Source organism: Pelobates fuscus, chromosome 12 (genome assembly GCF_036172605.1).
Source record: "Pelobates fuscus isolate aPelFus1 chromosome 12, aPelFus1.pri, whole genome shotgun sequence".
Classification (NCBI taxonomy): Eukaryota; Metazoa; Chordata; class Amphibia; order Anura; family Pelobatidae; genus Pelobates; species Pelobates fuscus.
In genome coordinates, this window is record NC_086328.1 from 67,315,752 (window position 1) to 67,338,487 (window position 22,736).

Here is a 22,736-nt window from a genome sequence, read left to right on the forward strand (position 1 = left end):
CTGTGTAAACGTCTAATGGAAAAGGTAAGGGAGTTCCATAGGAATGGTACAGCCCTAGAGAAGTCTTAAATGCGAGCATCAGAGGTGGAGTATGAAAAGAGGATAGACGCAGGTCTTATAGGTTCCTAGATGGAAATACTTGTGTATTAGGGAGGATAGATAGGTGGGAGTAGCATTATGTAGAGATTTGATAGCAAGAACCAGAATTTTATATTGAGCCCTATATCTTACAGGACGCCAATGCAGGGACTGACAGAGGGGTGAGGTGTGGGAGGTACGTGCGGACAGGAACATGAGCCTTGACGCTGCATTCATTATAGACTGCAATAGGGCAAGTTGGAAACATGTAATACCACTGAGAAGCGGTATGCAGTAGTCAAGGCGAGAGAGGACAGTGGCTTGGACCAGTACCTTAGTCGCATCTGACATTATGTAGGGGTAGATGTGCGCAGTGTTTTTGAGATAGAAGTGGCAGGATTTGGCGATTGACTGTATATAAGGGGTGAAGTAGAGGTCAGAGTCAAAGAGAAAGGGAGACAGAAACGGGAGTAGGAAGCAGTTATTGTTTTTACTAGTTCTGTGGGAGACAAAAAGCTAATTAAATATTGCAGTTTTGATGACAGATCCTATATTCCATATTTTTATTGCCCTAATCTATGCCTTACACATTCAAATATCCATATTTAAACTGTGCAAATCTATACTGAGAATGATAACTAGTAACTAAAATAATAGATCTGGGTGGTGCAGTAGACATTGCTTACCTAGATTTCAGTAAGGCTTTTGACACTGTTGCACATAGAAGGCTCATCAATAAACTTCAATCTTTAAGTTTGGATTGCAATATTGTTGAATGGGTAAGGCAGTGGCTGAGTGACAGGCAACAGAGGGTTGTAGTCAATTGAGTATATTCGAAGCATGGGCTGGTTACCAGTGGGGTACCAAAGTGATCTGTACTTGGACCCATTCTCTTAATATTTTTTATTAATGATATTGCAGAAGGTCTTGATGGTAGGATATGTCTTTTTGCTGATGATACTAAGATATGTAACATGGTTGATATTCCAGGAGGGATAAGCCAAATGGCAAATGATTTAGGTAAACTAGAAAAATGGTCAGAGTTGTGGCAACTGACATTTAATGTGGATAAGTGCAAGATGATGCATCTTCGACGTAAAAAAACCCAAGGGCAGAGTACAGAATAATTGCTCGAGTCCTAACCTCAACATCTAAGGAAAGGGATTTAGGGGTGATTATTTCTGATGACTTAAATGTAGGCAGACAATGTAATAGAGCAGCAGGAAATGCTAGCAGGATGCTTGGTTGTATAGGGAGAGATATTAGCAGTAGAAAGAGGGAAGTGCTCATGTCATTGTACAGAACACTGGTGAGACCTCACTTGGAGTATTGTATGCAGCACTGGAGACCATATCTCTAGAAGGATATTGATACTTTGGAGAGAGTTCAGAGAAGGGTTACTAAACTGTTTCACGCATAACAGGATAGAACTTACAAGGAAAGGTTAAAGGATATTAACATGTATAGCTTGGAGGAAAGACAAGACAGGGGGCATATGATAGAAATAGGTAAATATATAGGGAATCAACACAGTAAAATAGGAAACTATATTTAAAAGAATAAAAACTACCACAACAAGAGGACATAGTCTTAAATTAGAGGGACAAAGGTTTAAAAATAATATCAGGAAGTATTACTTTACTGAGAGGGTAGTGGATGCATGGAATAGCCTTCCAGCTGAAGTGGGAGAGGTTAACACAGTAAAGGAGTTTAAGCATGCGTGGGATAGGCATAAGGCGATCCTAGCTATAGGTTAAGGCCAGGGACTAATAAAAGTATTTAGAAAATTGGGCTGACTAGATGGGCCGAATGGTTCTTATCTGCCGTCACATTCTATGTTTCTTTAAACATAGTAATAAAAAACAAACATCTAAATATTTCTACATAAAAAAGTATTAAGTGGCATAATGTTTTTCAGGAAAAAATGTAATATAAATTTGAGGTTACTCTGAGCAAGCTTAAGCATTAGAAGTAGACGCAGTTGAGTAGAGCAAAATAGAAGTCAAAGGGATATATGGGAGAGAAATATAAAGTATAGCTGCAAGCTCGTTGTCTTTAGTTCTGGCCTCATCCTTACACCTTATGTCCAGTCTGATGCCACATCCTGCCGATTCCACCTCAAATAAATTCCCTGTGTCCGCCCCTTTCTTACACAAGATGCTGTTAAGGAACTTGCTCATGCTCTTGTAATTTCTCACATTGATTACTTTAATTCACTCCTAATTGGTCTCCCCAGAAACCGTATTGCCGCACTACAGTCTGTGACGATTGCTGCTGCCAGGCTGATTTTTCTCTCCTGTCACTCCTCTCAGAGCTCGGCCCTCTGTCAATCCTTATATTTTATTTTTCTGTACCCTGTAGATGTCGATTCACAATACTAGTGCTTACCTATAAATCTCTAAACAACTCTAGCCCCAATTACGTTTCCATTTATTCACTAGTTTTTAGGTATGCCTATTCTTAGTCTCTCCGCTCTGTCAGTGACCTTCTTCAGTTCCCTGCTCACATCCTTACTGCTAACTTTCGCTTGCAAGATTTCTTGTGGGCAGCTCCATTCCTTTGGAACAACCTGCCTTCTCCATCAGACTCTCCCCTATTCTTCAATTATTAAGTAGTCCCTCAATACCAACATCTTCTGTTTCACAAACCTGTCTCTTGCTCTCTCTAAAAGGATCACACTCCACTGTTACCTTCTGTTCTGCTACTGCTACTTTCCCACCTTGTTGCTTAGTAGCTATCCCTTTCGATTCCCTTGTTGTTGTTGTTTTTTTTGTTTTGTTTTTTACCTCAACTGCTCTATATTGTAAGCTCATTTGAACAGGGTCCTCATAATCCTATTGTTTTTGTAACATTTTGTAATTGCCTCATCTTTTTTTATATTTCCCCATTTATAATACAGGTATTATAAAGCACTGTGATGTAAGTTGACACTATATAAATACCAATAATAATAATTAGTATAAACTTAATTGTGCTTGTGTCTAAAATTCCTTCCACTACATTAATACTAATCTTTTTATTTTGTATTATTTCCTTTAAGATGTTTTATCTCAACTATTAAAACCTTCTGTTAGACCCGTTGCCTGCAACATGTTGACCTTTTTGTCATCTCTGGGCCAAACTGGTCACTTTTGTGCCCCACTACAGTCAAAAGTAGTGCGATATTTTGACATGAGTGAATTTAGGCCACCTCTTGTTGTGGTACTTTCAGAGACCCTGGTTGTGTAGATGTGTGGCACTGTGCCCAGAATATGGCTCCTTTTTTGTGTTTATCTCATTGTGCCTTTATCTTTTTGTCTGCATTTCAGACCATGACACATACTTACTTTTACCCCCGAACTGTTCAGATAACCCTCCTCTTGCTATTGTCTCCAACACCCTTTTCTCTACTACCTTTTCTGACATCTAATTCTATCCTTGCATACTCCAATAGTCATTTGTCCAGGCAAAGAATGTGTATATATTTAAATATATGGGAAATACAGTGTGTTATGTATGTCTTTAGAGTGAGTTCTCTAAATCCCTCTAGAATAACTCCCATGTCCTGCCTCATCTCCCTTTTTACAGTAATCTTCACTCCTTAACCTGGTGATTTAGCTCAACAAACATGGGAACACTGGAAATATGCAACTGACATAATTTGCTCTTTTACTGCCTATTAATTTTCAGTTAATAACATGCATGATTTAATTGGGGAAATTAAATATTAAAATCAAATACTTACAGCATAGCAATCTCACATGCATGTTTAGTAAATAGCATGCATTTTATTTCTGAATTACAAGCATAGCTGATTTTCTAATAACTAGTAAATGGACCCCTTAGTTCTTAGAATAGTAAGGCTTTCTACTGCTAACGGGGTTGGTGATTTCTAATAGTGCAACTGCAGCCAGCAATTGTGAAGACCCTTAATATGGTGCCAAGCTGATACAGTCAATTCATCCACAGCCCACAAAGGAATGAGATAAATCAGAAATATAACTGATATTTCTTTCATTTCTATGAAATAGACTTGAGAATGGAAAAACTGGCAGGTAGCTATTACTATGATTTTTTTTCTTGCTCCTATTTCCAATCTTTCATAGATAGTTATTATTATATATTAACCATCTCTGTCCCATTTTGAAAAGGTATACCTCTGCGTATTATTATATTATGATCTAAAGAGGTGTAATTTGAATGTACATAGAGTTTTGAGCCTTGGCAGTACGCTAGGAATCTATTTTCTCACACCATTATCATTCTTCTATCCCTGAGGGTAATCAAATGCTACGTTTGGCAAGTGGTAGGATGGGAAGGACTTGCAGAAAGCTTCCTGGTTCAATAAAGGAAGGAGCCATGACTGTTCACATGTGTCATGCTGTATGTAAAAGGTCAAGTATGTGGTATTAAAAGCCCCATTTTAGCAATTTGAAAGCTGTCTGCATCTGAATATGTGCATGTAATTATCCGAGTGTACGATATGTTATATGCATTTGTGGGAGTTCCATACTTCAATATGTCTCCATCTTGACAAGTCCCCCCTCACCCCCCCCACCCCAAACCCCCCTTTTATCTTTTTCTATGTTTTTTTTTATATGGCTGCTATGGAACATTCACCTGAACAGATGGAGTTACAATAAAGAAATGCTCATTGGGCTAAGGAACTCATGGGTCTCTAGCCTAAGCAAAGAACACTGGTCATTTGAGAATCATACCTATATGTGAGCCTTCTCGCTTGCAACTAGCAGGTCATTAATGGTATGAGTGTAATGCTAAGTTCTTAGAGAAATTGTTTAAATAAGGCTATGATAAACCCCCTACAAAGCTCTCAATAATTATTATATGCAAATATATTTTATTGTAATAGAAATGTCCATTTATCAGTTGAACATTATTATTATTTATTTTTTTGCCAAACTGTAGTGGTGTAGATGTAGAAAAAGAATAGAAAAAACTAAACAATACGGACAGTGATTACTTTGAAACATCCAAACATCTTTGCATGCTTTTTAAATATTTAAATATTATTTCACAATAAGATCCATATGTGAACAGATATCTGTTTCGCAATCATGCTGTACTTTGAATTCTATTTGGAGTGTTTTATTTCCGTCAAAGGAACCACACCTCCATTAAGTGGTATACAGATCTGCTGGTGCCATATATCAAAGAACCAAACATTTGTAATTTGTTTCTTTTAAATCAGAGAATATATACAACAGAAACTTCAAAAACAGTTCCATTTATCTTATCATTTGAGATCTAGTTAATGGGCCCTCTCTCACTCAAAAACATGTACTCAGAAAAAGCTAAAATAGACTAATTAGTAAAAAAAAATAGTTTTAATTGTGTAAATGTGATTGCCTTTTAAGATACAGATAAGCAGATTTATTTATTTTTTATTTATTTATTTATGAATGGCGTTTTGAATAATGTAACAAATTCGGTATAATAGATTTACGCAAAGTCCCTGCTTAAGCATGCTTTATATTTAATAAGGCAGGTAGTCATTTACAAACCATTCTTGCCCTCGCTGCATGTTTCTGTTCTGGAGAAGAGCCAGTCTGAACTATTATTTGATGCAGGTTACGCATTTGTTAATTAAGCTACTGCCATGCACCAGCCCATAAAATGCTGCAAGATGGAACCTAAGCAGTAATTCTACAACATCATTGATTTAGAAGTCCTTTTTGACTTTATCACTTAAGTGTCATCTAGATGCCAGGTTGCTGTTGTGGCCATTCATAAAAGTTTATATTTAATGAATCTACAGCTAAATATTGACTGGATGTTATTGTTTTTTTGGAAGCATATTCCATTAGTCGAGCATGTCAGTGAGCCTTTGATTTATGGCCTATCAGCTGTATAATTGGTTGAAGGGCTGAGTCATATTTTCAATCTTTGTAAAATACTAAGTGTTGATTGAATCTGCAGAATTAATTTATATGTAGTTACTTTTGACATTATGAATGCTGGATGTCCCTTTAAGATATGAGTACTAATTTTCTTTGTTCGTTTTTTTCAATTTTCAATTTTTTTTTTACTTTCTTTCATTTTCAAGACTTGGAGGATGTTACAGAAAGGAAAATGGGGGATAAGGGTAGACATCAGCGGGTTACATCCGGTTGTTTTCTCCCATGGACACGTACATGATTTATCCAAAACTAGTACAGTACAACAGGTGTTAAACTTCAGACATTAAACACTCAGGATTAACATATCAAATAATAACATAATAACATAGGAGAATATGCCCAATACTTCAAGTCTATTGCAGCAGGTACTCTCTTACTGTACTCATTATGTGGTCTTGTAAAGGCCAGACCTTGTGTGGTGTTGGCACTGTTGTCTGGTGCAGTCACCCCATGCTCCAGTGTCAGGATGTCAATATATTTGTGATGTTTGTGTGTCTGTGGTGGAGCTGTCCTCTTGGATTCTATACAGTGGGGCACACTTCAGCACTGAAAAGTCTGGCCAAGTAGAGAGAGACCCTTGAAATGGGGAGGTATTGTGATCATTAGGGGGGAGGGGGAGAGAACTATATACATGTGAGTGATATGCTTGTGTTGAGGAATGCCCTTGTAGTGGTGTTTGATATGGGAAATAGGCGCCTTCGGGCAGCAGTTGAGTGTTTCTCAGGGGGAAGTCAGTGGTATCTCCGAATGTGTTGATTAGTACCCCAGAGTAGTCGGTGGTGCTCTGGAGGAGCAGAGCGGCTAACTGGTTAATGGAATGTATATTATTACGGACGGATCCCAATCTCCTGATTGTGCGTGTAGGCTAGATGTCTGCTCGCAGGAAGTGTTACAATTAGTCCCTATGTGGGGTATGCCGAGTTTTTTTGTTGTTGTTGGTATAATGTTTTTACTGGAGCTGCGCTGCCCCATTTTTGTTTCCACATTTCCCCTGCTTCATTGGTGATATTGCCCCTCCTGATTTGTGTACACGCCATTACCTCATATTCCCAATTCATCCCAATTTGGCTTAACCCCTTAAGGACCAAACTTCTGGAATAAAAGGGAATCATGACATGTCACACATGTCATGTGTCCTTAAGGGGTTAACAGGGTGTCCCTCGTGGGGGTCGCCATTGACTTCCATCCTCAGGTTATCAGGGTGTTAGCCGCTATGAGCGTGTGAAATAAGAGCCTACTGTCTGTCAGCCCATGTTGCTTAAGTCCCATAAAGAGGACCAGGTGATAGGGTGTCCTGCCGAGATAAGGTCTTATCCAGTATCTCCTGTACCGCTTTCCAGTAGCTGGCAATGTTAGAGGAAGTCCACCAAATGTGGAGCATTGTACCCACCCCTCTCCTGCATCTCCAGCATACCTTTAAGTGCTAGCTTTTCTAGCACATTGTACCATCTGTATTGGATTTTCCATAACAGTTCGTTTTGTGACATACATGCTGTGTTACCTTTATGTGCTAGAAATGCCTCTTGCCATTGTGCGTCAGATAAGGTCTTATCCAGAATAGTAGGTGTACCCCGGATCTGTGGGACCAGAAGGACTTGATCTCCACCCTTTGAGAAGTCGCCGTCGTCTTGTGCATCATTACCGTGGAGGCTAGTATCACTGCTTTGTGGTAGGTCTTTAAGTTTGGTATGCTTAGCCCACCTTTGGAGAATGAAAGTTGAAAGATGGTCGCTGCCACCCGTAGACGTTTATTCGCCCATATGAATTTGGTTACGAATTTTTGTAGAGTAGTAAAGTATTATTTAGGAAGGGAGATTTGTAGGGTACAAAGAAGGTACTGGAATTTGGGTAGGAGCAGCATTTTAAAGGCGACTATCCTACCATGCCAAGATTTGAACCCGTTTTCCCATGATTGCAGGGTTTGAGCTATGTTTTCAAGTAATTTACCATAGTTTTGATCTAATAGTTCTTGTGGTTATTTGGTGATGCGGATACTCAAGAAAGTAATGTAGTCTTCGCACTAGTTGAAGGCAAATTACTGTTTAAGGGAGTTTATTGTGGCTAGTTCTAGGTTTAGGCAGTGTGGGGTGAGCATTAGTTTTAAAGAGCACTTGTGTGAGCTATATTCACTTATTACTTGCAGTAAGTTGGGCAGCGAGATTTGAGGTTCCGTTAACGTCAGGAGTATGTTGTCGGCAAATAGGTTTGTTTTATATTCCTTAGTGCCAATGCGAACCCATGAATAGAAGTATTTGTGCGAATTTGCCTCGGCCAGTGGCTCCAGGGCCATGACGTATAGGAGTGGGGAAAGGAGACATCCCTGCCTGGTTCCATTGGTGATATCAAAACAGTCTGACAGGAATCCTGCATTAAGTACGTTTGCGGCAGGTGCGGAGTATAGTGCTGCTACTGCGGATTGGAACATTTTGCGAAGTCAGAATTTCCGAAGCACCGTGGTGAGAAAGCCCCAATGCAGTCTGTAAAAGGCTTTCTCAGGGTCTAGGGATAAAAGGAGCCTGGTTCGGCGGAGACAGATTATACTTTGCATGAGGTTCAGAACTTTCATCGTATTATCAGACCCCTGTCTCCCCTTCGTGAACCCCACCTGATCATTGTGGATTGGTAGGATGGGTTGAAGTCTCAATGCAAAGAGTTTAGCAAATATTTTTGCATCAGAATTTAATAGGGAAATTGGCAGGAAATTTTATAGTAGTATATTGGACCGCGTCGTTGAATAGGTTGACTAACTTTGGTGCCAAGAAGGTCCCAAATTACTTGTAGTAAGATTTCGAGAACCCGCCTGGCCCTGGGGTTTTACCTTTAAGGGGGGATTTTTTGACTAAGAGGATTTCATCCCCTATAACGGGTGCCCAAAGGGCAGATTGTTCTTCCTCATTGAGTGTGGGCAAGGCTATCCCATCCAAATATGTGTTAATGTTGTGTCTTGGGGTTGCGGGGTATCCCTATCCAGTCGCAGATTATATAGGCGAGAATAGTACTCAGAAAATGTGTTCCCTTTTGGTCTTTTGGTGATAGCAGTTTGGCCCCATTGCGAGATATGAGATTTGCTATTTATTGAGTCACTTGGAATTTTTGCAGGCTGTTGCCTGCCCTATTCCCCTGAGAATAATGGGATTCTCTCAATTTTGTCAAATTGTATCGCACTTTGTTGAGGGCATGTGTGTGAATTTGTCTAGTGATAGCTGTGATCTGATCCCACTTCTCATGGGTTATGTTTTGTTGGTTCTGGATTGTCAGGTTATACAAGTTTGCCACTTGAGTAGCTGGGTTTTGGAGCGGTTGTGTATGTAAGATGCGCGTCTTATCAGCCATCCCTGCATAACTGCTTTGTGAGCCTGCCAGATGGTCAATAAATTCGGAGTCATGTAGTAATGATTACTTTAGTCTCCATGGACTTTGATTCTTGAAGTCATATACATCTTTTAATTCAATGGAAATTTGCGCATGGTCAGACCAAATCATTGACTCCATGCTACACCCCACCACCTGGTCGAGTGCAGTTTCCTTTACTAGAAACCTGTCTATCTGGGAGTATATATTGTGTACTGTCAATTAATGGGTGTATTCCCTATCGCAGGTGTGTTTCACTCGCCATACGTCATAAAGGTTGTGTGTCGCCAGCAATTTTTGGATCGCTCCACATTGTTGTTTCCATCTGAGTCTGTTTGGTGTCCCGGGGGTGTACAGGTGTGGGTCCAGGATATGATTTAAATCTCTGCATATCACTACTATGCCTTGTTGGACTTTAGAAACTTTGTGTTATATCTTGTTATGGAAATTTCTTTGTTCAACATTAGGCATATATAAGTTAACAATCATGTATTGATTATTATTTAATATGCCTACTGGTATGATGCAACAGCCTTCTTTATCTATGTCTTGTGTTTGCAAGTCTAGAGCTAAATGTCTGCTTATCAGTATAGACACCCCTTTGGATTTTGTGGGTTTCGTGGATTGAAATTGTTGAGGGTATTCTTGGTTGTGCAGTGTGGGGTGAACATTAGTTTTAAAGTGGGTTTCCTGCAAGCAGACAATGTCCGTCCTCTGTTGCCTAAGTCCTCTATGTAAGTGGTGTCTTTGTACTGGGAGATTCAGTCCTTGAACATTGTGACTTTATTTCATGGTGGTTTTTGTGAGAGAAATATATAATGTTTGTTTGTAGCGTATGTCGTCACTAGAGGAGCCATCATTCCCAGCCAAGTCAAGCCAGATGACTCCCCCCAAATGAGCTGCCCTCCTCCCGAGCATATGGAGAGGAGTTCAGTAGCCCCAGAGTTACTTGTCCAAGCATTAGCATAGTTCCCTTCCCCGAAATGGGGAGCAACTCTTAGGCCCCCCACTTGGCCTTGGTAAGGTAATAGATAGAATAGCAAAGGAGGATTGTAAGTGCAACCGTAGAACAACAGGCAAGATAGGGAAGGAATGGGTGTGGGGGTATTTACAAAAGCCAAAGCATTGGTAAGGCACCGTCTCTTGGTGCCGTTTGGGTAGAAGCTGCTTGCTTCCGTACTGGACTGACTGTGAGAGCATCGGCTCCTATTTGACATTTTGGGTGCGCGAGATGTATGGCCTCGCTGGTCCGTAGGATGGGTTGGGCTTCAATTGGTTGGGGATGTGTATTCGTATCTGGTGTTGTCTCGCTCACTATTAATGTGGGATGGTGATGAATATGTAATGAGAGGCAGTTAGGGACTTAGTCTGTCTTCTTAAGTGCCGTCATTCTGACCTCGTAAGGTAGTCGTATGTCTTGCATGTCCCTAGTGGGTTGGCAGTAACTAGGGTATACAGCAATAGATCAACTTGGTCATGCACTCTTAACAATGTACATACACAACACAGTAATATGTGAGATCTGAGGATTCATATATTGTGACTGTCTGTTGTTGTTTTTTTTTCAAAGCCTTTAACTGTGGAAACCAAATCAGTAAAACATAATTTTTTTTTTTTCATATCTTCGCTGTTAGGATTAGGGTTGCAGGTAGGCCACATTTCAGGTGCGCATGAGCTGTGCTTAACATTCTCACCCTCAGTGGGTAAAAGGGGCATATCCCTTGTGTTCCCTAGAATATGCAACCGGAGCTATACTAGCTGTTCGCAGTCGGGCTATGGTCAGGGCCGGACTGGGAATGAAAAGCAGCCCTGGTAAAAAATTCCATACCAGCCCCGTAATGCATCGCGCCAGCATAGTGCGCAGATATGGAAGCGGGGAAAAAAACTGAAAACTAGCACTCAAACATGAAAGAAATCGTTTGTGCATGGAGGGGTGCTGTGTGCGTGAAGGGGTGCTGTGTGCGTAAAGAGGTGCTGTGTGCGTGAAGGGGTGCTTTTTATGTGTGGAGGGGTTCTGCGTGCATGAAGGAGTTCTGTGTGCGTGAAGGTGTGAAGGTGTTCTGTGTGTGGGGGGGGGGTTCTGTGTGTGTGGAGGGGTGCTGTTGGTGGGGGGGGGGGGAGGAGTGTAGTGTGTGTATGGGGGGGGGTTATAGCATTGATATATTTATATAAAAAAAAACTTTTTTTAATCCCCTCCCCCTTTACCTTTGATCAGGGCCCAGGGGAGAGGGGGAACTTTTCAATCCCTGGTGGTCCAGTGGTGGTGCGTGCTGTTCAGCCTGCAGCTCCTCTGGCTTCGCTCTTCTCCCGCGAGAACGGCAGGCAGGTCGGAGCTTTGCCATGGTAACGCACGGCAACGCTCCAACCTGCCTGCTCGCGGGAGGAGCGTTCTCGCTTGCAGGTTCCTGTCAGACCGGGTAGGGGAACAGAAGCTCCCCTACCCAGTGGCATAAACATGACCTATGGGGCCCCGGTGCGAAAATTGATCCCTGGGCCCCCCCCCCCGCACGCTTACTCTGCGCAGGCCGGGGCCGCAACACATGGCGGCGGGCACCTGGTCGCAGGGTTTGTGACCCCTGCGACCGTGGTATGTACACCAGTGCATGCAGATGCACACACACTTAACCCCTTAAGAACCAAACTTCTGTAATAAAAGGGAATCATGACATGTCCTTAACCCCTTAAGGACCAAACTTATGGAATAAAAGGGAATCATGACATGTCACACATGTCATGTGTCCTTAAGGGGTTAAGGGGTTAAAGGACCACTACAGACACCCAGATCACATCAGCTCAATGAAGTGGTATGGGTGTCAGGTCCCTCTAGTTTTAACCCTGCAGCTAAAAGCATAGCAGTTTCAGGGAAACTGCTATGTTTCACTGAGGGTTAATCCAGCCTCTAGCGGCTGTCTCACTGACAGCCGCTAGAGGAGCTTCTGCGATTCTAAGACACTGAACGTCCATAGGAAAGCATTGAGTAATGCTTTCCTATGGGCGGTTTGAATGCGCGCACGGATCTTGCCTTGCATGCGCATTCGGAGCTGAGCGGCGGAGGGATCCCCAGCGCCAAGGGAGTCCGGCGCTGGAGAAAAGTAAGTGCTGAAGACACACACACACACTCTCACGAACAGACGCATACACACTAGCTAACAGACACACACATTTACTGACAGAGACACACTCAGCGACAGACATACATACACACTCACTTACAAAACATACACTCTCACTGACAAACACACACTCACTAACAGACATCAAACAGACTCAAACACAAATACACTCAGTAACAGACTCACTGAAACTCACTAGCAGACACACACTCACTGACACTAACACTCATAGTAACACTCACAGTAACACTAACACACTAACACTCACAGTAACACTCACAGTAACACTAACACACTAGCACTCACAGTAACACACACACAAACTAACATTCAGAGTAACACTAACACACACACACACACACTAACACTCACAGTAACACTAACACACACACACTAACACTCACAGTAACACTAACACACACTAACACTCACAGTAACACTAACACACACTAAAACTCACAGTAACACTAACACTCACAGTAACACTAACACACACACACACACACTAACACTCACAGTAACACTAACACACACACACACACTAACACTCACAGTAACACTAACACACACACACACACTAACACTCACAGTAACACTAACACACACACACTAACACATTTTTTTTTTAATTTAATCCCCCCAGCCTCCTTACCTTTTGGAGTGCTGAGGGGATTCCCTGGGGTCCAGTGGTGCTGCTGGGCTCCAGGGGGGCCGGTCACCCGGCGGGCAGGCAGGCTGGCCGGTGCGCGAGGGAGCACTCTCGCCTGAGTGCTTCCTCTTCAGCTCCCTCGCGCGCCGCGTACTGATTCCGGCGCCGGAAGATGACGTCATCTTCCGGCTCCGGTATCATTGCGGTGCGCGAGGGAGCTGAAGAGGAAGCACTCAGGGGAGAGTGCTCCCTCGCGCACCGGCCAGCCTGCCTGCCCGCCGCGTGTAAGCAGGGCCAGCCTCGGGGGCCCCCCCAGGAGAAGAGGCTGGCCCAGTGCCACTGCCCCTACCCGGTCTGCCAGCCCGGCCACGCTACATTCTGTGACCTGCAGGAGGGGAGCGCATCCCCTCCTGCCGGTCACCCTGTAATTGCGGCCTGGGCTGGTGCACACTAGGCGGCCGCACACCGGCCACCTAGTGTGCCGGCCCACCGGGAAATTTCCCGGTGTCCCGGTGGGCCAGTCCGGCCCTGGCTATGGTGACAATTTGTGTGATACATGCAGGAATCAGTTCTCTGTCGCTTTCGTTTTTTGTGCTGATGTTGTTTGGTACTTAGTTGAGTACTGAATAAAAGGCATTTATGGACTCTGATTTCTCAGGTGATGTCCTGATCCCGTAGGTTAGTCATGCACCCTGTGTGTTACTAATAGGTTTTGCATAGGAAGATTATCATATTGCCCGCCATGATCCCTCCCAGCCCTCCCCTCCAGGTGGAAGGCTTCCATAGCATTGGTCTCCAGCTAAACATGAGAGTTGGTGTGGCAGACTTCTATGTCCACTAGATTCGTTGTGAACACCCAGAGTCCTATGGTATGCCCAGGTGAAGAGGAACCCACTGGGTAATTGTCCCTAGCAGTGGACTGCTCTAGGTAGCCCACTGGACCCAGTTTATTAGTCAAATGCAATAATGCTCGGGCTTTACATTAGGGGCAGTAGGGGGCAGAAGCGGGTGGTCCAAATCGGGAATGCGGAAATACAGAGGTAGACCTCTGGCTTTCAAGGTTTCGCTGGGTCCTGAGTCACCCCCTTCATCTAGCTATGCATTTCAATATTCAGAGAGTGTGGCCGTGCGGTCTGACATTAACTAGGGTATACAGCAATATATCAACCTTGTCATACAACCTTAACAATGTACATACATTAAATCAGTACCATACGAGGTCTGATGGTGCATCTATAATGACTGCTTGTTAAGTTTTTTGTTTTTTTTTGTTCTCTCTTCCTTTTAGGGCAAGCCCCGAAGGGTATGCAGGCAGGCCCGCCTATTCTCTAGCTAAAGCCACTGTTGGAGGGAGCATTGTGTGCGCACTTAAACTGTGATTAACATTCCCTCCCGCAGTGGGTGCATAACAAAAAACACAACCCTACGAATTCCCTAGAGTACATTACTAGAGCTATATGGTCTGTTCACATCTGAGCTACAGTAACCACCATAATTTATATGATACTTGCAAGATACAGTTCACGGTCCCATTTATCCCAGGGGCTGATAGCGTTCGCCAGTTACTTGCGTGCTTTCTTCCATTTAGGAGACAAGCGAGTAGCACTAATTCTGGCTTCAGACGATTCTGGAATATCAACACCCGGGCGCCATCTTCAGGTGAGGCTATTTTTGAACAAGCAATTTTGATGGGTAGCCCTATCTGTAGAGCATCTTGCGGTCACGTAATGCACTTGTTATGTGAGCAAACTGTTTCCTCCTTCATAGTGTCTCCGCTGAGAGATCTGCAAAATATGGAGATTTGTTTGTAGGTAGCTGGCAGGCTTTTGGGGGTTCGGCTAGCCTTAAGGATACTTTCCTTGGCGTGAAAATAATTAATTTTTAGGATGACATCCCTTGGTACTTTGTCTAGGTATGCAGGTTTGGCAATACTGTGAATTCTGTCTAACAGAAAGAGATCATGCGGCTGGTCAGGGGCCATGGCGGTCAAAGTTTCAGGGATCCCCCTGATGCGAAGATTGCTGTGGCACCACCTGTCCTCTATGTCAGCTAATTTAGCTTTGTAGGTGTCCACCCTCATCCTCAGTTCTTTCAGTTTCCATGTTATTGTGTGCCGCCAGGTGCTCAGACATTTTGCTCTTGAACGTGTTTGTGCGGGTAGCCATTTCCTGTAGGTCCGTTCTGAGGGTGTCCACCAAATTGGAAGCATTGAAGCTTCCAATTTGGTGAAAATGCTCTGGGTCAGCAGCGGATCTTGTGAGGGAGACTCCAGGGCCTGTTCTTTGTCTGTGTCACCGCCATCTTGGCTGTCATCCATTTTTTTAAGAAGGGCTTGTTTACCCCGGTTTTTGGGACGAAAAAGTTTAGCTTGTCAGCCTTATCGGTGTGTCTCTTGCCTTTATGGTGAGACATGATTAGTAAGCCATTTGTTTAGTAATGATCGGGCCATTTGTTGTCTTTAGGAGGCGGTAAGGCACGGAGCTAAGCGTGCATGTGACTGCTTTCCACCAGGTCCAGCCAACACCCCTAATTTTCTTTGTTCTTAATAATAAACCAAAACAGGATTTAATATTCCTTATCTTGTGTCCCAAATAACAGATGCAAGAAGTTAGGTCAGTACTTTTTCTTCTTAAAGGAACACACCAGGACACCATAATAAATACATGTGAATTAAGTTGTCATTCCCGGGCACCTCAAAATGAATGCAATGTCTAATCAATCTACCCACAAGCATCCACCACAGTCTGAGGCTTGAATCAGGAAGTCTCAGATATAGATGGAACGTTCTGCTCACAAAATTATTTCAAATATGTGCATATTTTACTCAAGCCTTTTTGTGAATTGGTAGCTACTGATAGAGATCACCAGTTGACTCAGCCTATCAGCAACTCTCTGTTTGAGGCTTCTTTATTCCAGCCTCACTGTAGCAGATATTTGTTGGCAGAGCGATAAGGTGCTGAATTTAAGAGTGTGGGGATCCCCTCACATGATAATGACTTTAAACATAATGCGCCGGGGGGCGGAGCCTGACCTCCGAGCAGAGCAGTCGTGCGCGGGGCTGAGCTCCCGGCTTGCGGGCGGTTTATGGGGCATAACCTAAGCTCCAGAGCTAACACACACCCCGCAGTGCACTACCAACGTTGGGGGAGAGCTGCTGAATCGACCGACACCCCACTCGAACCCGTTGAGGCCGGGAAACCGTAACGCCGCACCGCGGCCTACTAGAGCTGGAACGGGGCGGAGGCGGCCGCTCTCCCCGAAGCTAGACCCACCAACTGACTTAATCGGACTCCTACCCCCCCCCCCCTGGACCGGCGGGGGTCATCCCGGTCCCCACTGGGGCACAACCTTAGGCAAAGCGACCACAAGTATCAAATCAAGATGGCAGCTACACAGAGTCCAACGGGCGGGACACCCCTCGAGGACCGCATTGCAAAAGCCTTTGATCATTTCTGGGCACAACTGTGGGCCATAAGAGCACAGACCCAGGCAAACGAAGCAATTCATCGGCAGCCAATTACCTCACACGCACTGAGCCAGACTCCAGAAAGCACAGCCAAGCCTCTGACCGCGCTGAAACAGGAAAATATGCCGAGGACTATATCACGGCCCACAGGTCGCAGACCCAGTATCAGACATCGCTTACCTGTACTGCAGCACGAGAGGAGATCCCCCATACACAGCCCTACACAACGGAAGCCGAGGAGGCACACTGGGAGGGCTCCAGCCCGGCTGGGCTTACACACAGGAGAGCAAGTGGGCCCGCGCCCAAAGAAGTCGGCCACCGCCATTAAGCAATCACGTCTCAAGGGCAGGCCTACTCATGGAACTTACAAAGTGACAGCGATGGCCACTCCGCATCTCACCACACGGAGCACTTACTGGCGACACCCCGCAGGCCTACCTGGACTACCCACAGGCCTCCTCCGCCCACGCACTGGCCAAATTCCACTCTGGCAAGAAGGTCTCACCGGCACATCACACGCCAGGAAGCTGACCATACAAGGCATTGGTTGAGGCTCAGTCATAGCGGGACTCTGTGGGACCGGTAACATCTGACTGGCTTCCTCCTATACCCCCACACTCACGGAGGGCAACGTAGCCATCCATTTCTCCCGATACAGATGCCACCATGTGGACTGAGTGAATTTTCTTTTTGTCCCAATTAGGTAGATATAGCTATGCGGGCCGCCCACGTGAATCTGCTTAAATCGATGCATGCACCAGTAAATACCTGCCCAGGTTACCAGCATGCTTACAAGAAAGAAATATATTTCTTAGTAATGTCCCACTCCTTTTAGCGTGAATGCCCGGTGGTCCCACAACGCATTGATTTAAAGTTATTGTTTAGCTTATTCCTCACACTACACTGTATAAACTCAGATGTATAGCTGACTACACTATGACACAGTTTACCTAACCCTGCCAATCTGTAATGTATACTTATGTCGCATAGATTTTAATTGCAAATGTTAGCAATGATGTTTTATGTTTTATGTTTTATGTATACACGCAACACAGCGAGACAGATCACAATGGCCTATATCGCACCCTTGTACCCTTTGCAGCGATCACACGTCTCACTACACATAATTCTCTTGCAAGCATGGCACTAAATTAGCAGGCATAACCCTCACCAAAAAGCGTAGAACAAACCAGTAAATATCGTTGTTATAAGTAACCAATACTGACCCAAGATATGTGTTAGCATTTCTACATGTTTATACATGTTTTACGCTTAGTAACCATCTTGTCAATCTAGTCAGCCTGAAGCATGCATGTCCTCTATTTACGTTAGTTATGTTTGGTTACGTTTCCTACCTATTGACGGAGACAGCCCAGTATGCGATGTTCTGCCTGGCGATACCTTTATTTCCTTAATATTTCTTTACTATTACTCTTGGTTAAGCGAGAGACCTTTCAAACACGAATGTCCGTATGTAATAAGCTACACTAACACTCAGTACCACATGCCAAGTTGTACTGCTACAAGTAAACCCTAGTTACCAAACCCGCTTGACACAAGAAGCCAAGTCCTATCTATATTAATATTAGCGTCTCATTACTAATCATCACTTAGATAGTATGCTCTTGGACCTTCCGAAGCACCACCTTTCATTCCTCCTACTGTAACTTTAACCCTGCAAAGTTTGTACCCACAAAATGGATTTATATATATAGTTTGTTTACGCATAGAATACTATACTAATCTGTACTGATGCCGACCTAACACGTATGACCCTCCTTTTAATCAAGCTTAGCTCCATACAAAATATGAGATATCTAGCATGTTGTGAAACATTCTATTCCTATAACCTTATGCATTCCTCAATGCCTATCTAATGCGATACCATACTATAATAACTACCTACCCAAGCAATGTTAGCACTCTAAGCAGGACGACCAATGCTTTAACCTCTAGACCTACTTTTATGTTCTTTCAGTTAACGTCGTTATTTCTATTATTGTTATCTCGTCTGAACAATGCCTAAGTACTAATAATAATATATAAAATTTGTGCAGTTTTTCTAATGCCATGTTTGACACTGTAAGAACCTATTTCGCCTGCGACTGCTGTTGTGGCAACACAGGCTCGTTTGTATCACTTGCACATCAAAAATAAAGAATTAAAAAAAAAAAAACATAATGCGCCATGTTAGAATATGTTAACTGTTGTAAAAGCATTAAGGTATGTGCGAAATGCATCTGTGGCAAATGCTCCTTGAAATCCGCCAGGAGAGCACTTTTTGGAGGGAAGGTGCCTGAGACTAAAGGGGAACAAACGCTACCTAAGAGCCAGGCGGAGCACCCTGTATTGCGACCGTTGGAGCTCCCAAAAGTTGACAGGCAAAAGCACCAAACGTCCTGGAACTAGTTTGGGCATAGGACCTTGTCTACGGCTGGTCAGAACTTTAACACGGTGGCGTTTCCCCTACACTGCACGGATCTGAGCGCTATTTGTAGAACTTGGGTGCTCAGATCAGGGCTATTTAAAGATGTATTATTTGTGGGCTTATTTTATGTTTTTATGATGTTTTGGGGTATTTTTATGTTTTTATATTTTTGTGTTTGCCTCTCTGTTCCTGGGAGATAATTAGCTTACCGGTCTGTAATGCAATTATCTCCTAGGCCCAGAGATTCCTGGGAGGGGCTTGTGCTAAATATAATGGAGACCCCCTGCTGGGGCCTGTGCATAAAAGAGTTTGGCTCATTAAAATCAGTTTTACTCCCAGAACTGTCATCTAGTTACTGAGAGGGGAAGGGTTATAATCACTGCTCAGCACCTTGTCCCAGCTCATGGACGACTCGACTAGCTATGGCAACTGAGCACTGAGGTTTTCCCCTGTTGCAACTAGGAAGCAGTCCTTGGCAGAGGTACCCAGCTGGGGTACAGGGAGCTCCGCTACAGCGTCCAATTATTTTTTCCTATTCTTTTCATTTCCTTCCTCCCTTGACTTGTATGAATTAAGCCTTTATGCCTACTAAATAATTATATTTTTTTTCACTTTATTTCTATGTATTTTACTTTTTAATAATAAAAAGTAAAACCAAATAATTTTCTACTAAAGAAACCACATAGACTTATGGTCTTATTTGGAGCATAGCGTTTCAAGTTTTATTCATATGTCTGTATTTCTTTCCAAATCAGACAAAACATACCCTTCCTTGCAAACAGCAGGGACAATACCTGGAGTTACAGCAGCACTCCTCAATATGATTCTTTTTATAGCTATTTGTGTTCAGTTTATAACGGTCACATCAATAACAGAAATATAATCAAAGTACTAATAAATTAAATATTATTTTTGAGATATTGTTTACATCCTCTTTAGTGAATTCTAAAACATTTTAATATTTCCTAATATATGTTAGAGGCATACATTGTCACCTGTAGATGTTTGCCTAATGCTAATTTTATTTATTTCATTAACTGATCTTATTGTAATAACCAGTAACACACTTTATAATGATACAGGAGATTATAGAGCATTACATCATTCCAAATTATAGAACATAGGTTACAGTAAATTCTAGAACAATAAAGTCATATAATACAAGAGCAAAATATATATGTGTCCTCATCAAACTAAGTTACAGCAGGGACATGTTTTAACAGAGGGAGCTGGGGGTATTAGGACAAGATCGAAGAGTAGACAGAAAGGAGTCAGTATGGGAAATTAGTTATGAAGTAACAGGGAGGGCTCAGTAAAGAGATATCTTGAGGAGTTTACAAAAGTATAAGAGAGAGATGGGTGGAAGAATCATGGGACAGCAGTTTATTCCAGTTATAGGGGACTAGTAATATAATAAAGTAAAAAAGGTAAATACGTATTGGTTGGATATGGAATATGGAGAAGAGGTGTATAGCGAAATGAAAAAGAGGGCTGATAGGAAGGAGAAAGGCTGCACAGTGGTTTGTATAAAAGGATAAAATCTATTGAAAAATGTTGATGTATCAGAAGTCTATAGCGTTTTTTCAGAAGGGGTGTGAAATGAGTAGACGGTGGCATGTTAAAGAGGAATAGGGGAAGTTGCATTTTTAATTTGCTGAAGTTAAATTATGGAGTGTTGTGGAAGTCTAAGTAGAAAGAGGTTTCAGTAGTTGATACTGGATAATATGAGGAAATGAATAAGGAGTCTTGCAACAGAAAACATTAGAAGTGGATGGATCTTCTGAAGATCGAAGAGGTAAAATTGATACACACAAGTGACAGTAGTGGTGACAATGTGCTTCTCAAAGAGTAATGTAGAATCAGAGATGTCACCTAGGTTGAAAGCTGTGGGTGAAGGGGAGATGGTCAGAGTTTGAAAACAATTAAAGACAAAGGAAGGGTAGGTGTCATAGATAGAGAAGGAAAGAAGAGCACTTCAGTTTTTGATGGGTATATTTCCCAAATATGTGTGGACATCCATGAGCCAATGTCAGAAATGCAGCAAACCCCTGTAATTATTTTTACTTATTTCTAATTTACATAGTTACATAGTTGAAAAGAGACTTGCGTCCATCAAGTTCAACTTTTCTCACATTTGTTTTTTGCTGTTGATCAAAAAGAATGCAAAAAAAAAAAAAAAAGTTTGAAGCACTTCCAATTTTGCAACAAACTAGGGGGAAAAAATCCTTCTTGTCCCCAGAATGGCAGTCAGATGTATCCTTGGATCAAGCAGTTATTACCCTACATTGAAAAATTATATCCTTGAATATTCTGTTTTTGCAAGTATGCATCTAGTTGCTGTTTGAACATCTGTATGGACTCTGATAAAACGACTTATTCAGGCAGAGAATTCCATATCCTTATTGTTCTTACAGTAAAAAAAAAACTTTTCTTTGCCTTAGACAAAACCTTCTTTCTTCATTTTTTGTGATTATTCCATACACACCAAAATATCTAAATACTGTAGACATTGTTTAAGAGGATTGGCTGCTTGATTACAGCTCCGTTAGAATTTTGATAGACTTGGAAGAGCTTTGACGGCTATTCAGGAAATAGGATATGAGTATCATGCCTTTATTTTATTAGTTGTGTATATCTACTTACTTTGCCAGCAGAGCAATTAAGGAGTCATATGTATTAAATTATTTGGCTACACTGGCAGAACAACCTCAGAGCACTGTGTACTGGACACTGGAATTTCAGTCCTGGTACTATTTGGGAATAATGTGTATTGGATTTTCGGGATGCAGTGGGAGAATGGTATTGAATTTGTTTACTGGACTGTTGAAAGGTTGCAACTGGAATGCTGAAACACTTGTATTGCTCTTTGGGCCATCTCAATATGTTGAATACTGACAGAGTAATGTAAGGAGGATGGTCACACTAACAAAACAATTGGAAAGCAATGCATGCAAGAATGGGAGAGGGCAAGAAAGCAGTTTCTAGATCAAGCTGAAGTTGTGTCAAAATGTGATATATTGCTGGGTATATTGATTAAAAATGTATATTTTAAATGCTCTCTACATGCTTCATTCATTTTGCTTGGTTTAAAAGAAAATGGCATATAAGCACTGTGGTCCTCAGTGTGATACAAATATTGATCTCCTTCAAATGAATGTCATGTATAAAATATTGATTACTTGTAGCGTGTTTTGCTCCCCTCTTGCCACTAATAGTTTGTTTCCTTTGCTGCTTAAGCCTTAATGAATTCCTCACATATTGCATCTGTTAACACTTATTCACCATGATCCTCACTTTTTTTTGCTTTATAACTTTATTCATAGCTCAACCTTTTCTCCTACCGCAACTTCACCTCACACTCAATTTTCAAGTTTTAAACCACTCTTTAGTGTTACTTAGGCATTTTATAACAATACAGAATCTCTACCTGTGCCATCATGTAGACAACCTCTTTTCACACATTGTTTTCCCTTTGGTTCTGTTTTTTTCTAAATACCATCTTTACATTTGTCTTTACTTCAACAATCTCAAACATAATCGCTTTAGTCCATTCTACTGCTATGTTTTACTCAATCACCCAGCATGTCATCCGTCTTTCCCAGAATATTGTTTCTATATGCTAATGTTCTCTATCTGCACCTGTCTGTCTTCTTCAGAGTATCCTTGCCTCATTTATTCTCTGCCCAACAGTATGTCTTCACATAGCTTCTTCTGTCTTCGTCAGGTTTTTCTCTCTTACCTATACAGTTTTACT

The 22,736-nt window shown here is 42.3% G+C and overlaps 1 protein-coding gene across 19 annotated transcripts in view; it reads left to right on the forward strand.

The window, feature by feature from the left end:
- NRXN2 (neurexin 2) overlaps positions 1–22,736 on the forward strand; it is a 973,084-nt gene that overhangs the window by 789,080 nt on the left and 161,268 nt on the right. The gene's annotated exons all lie outside the window — the stretch shown is intronic.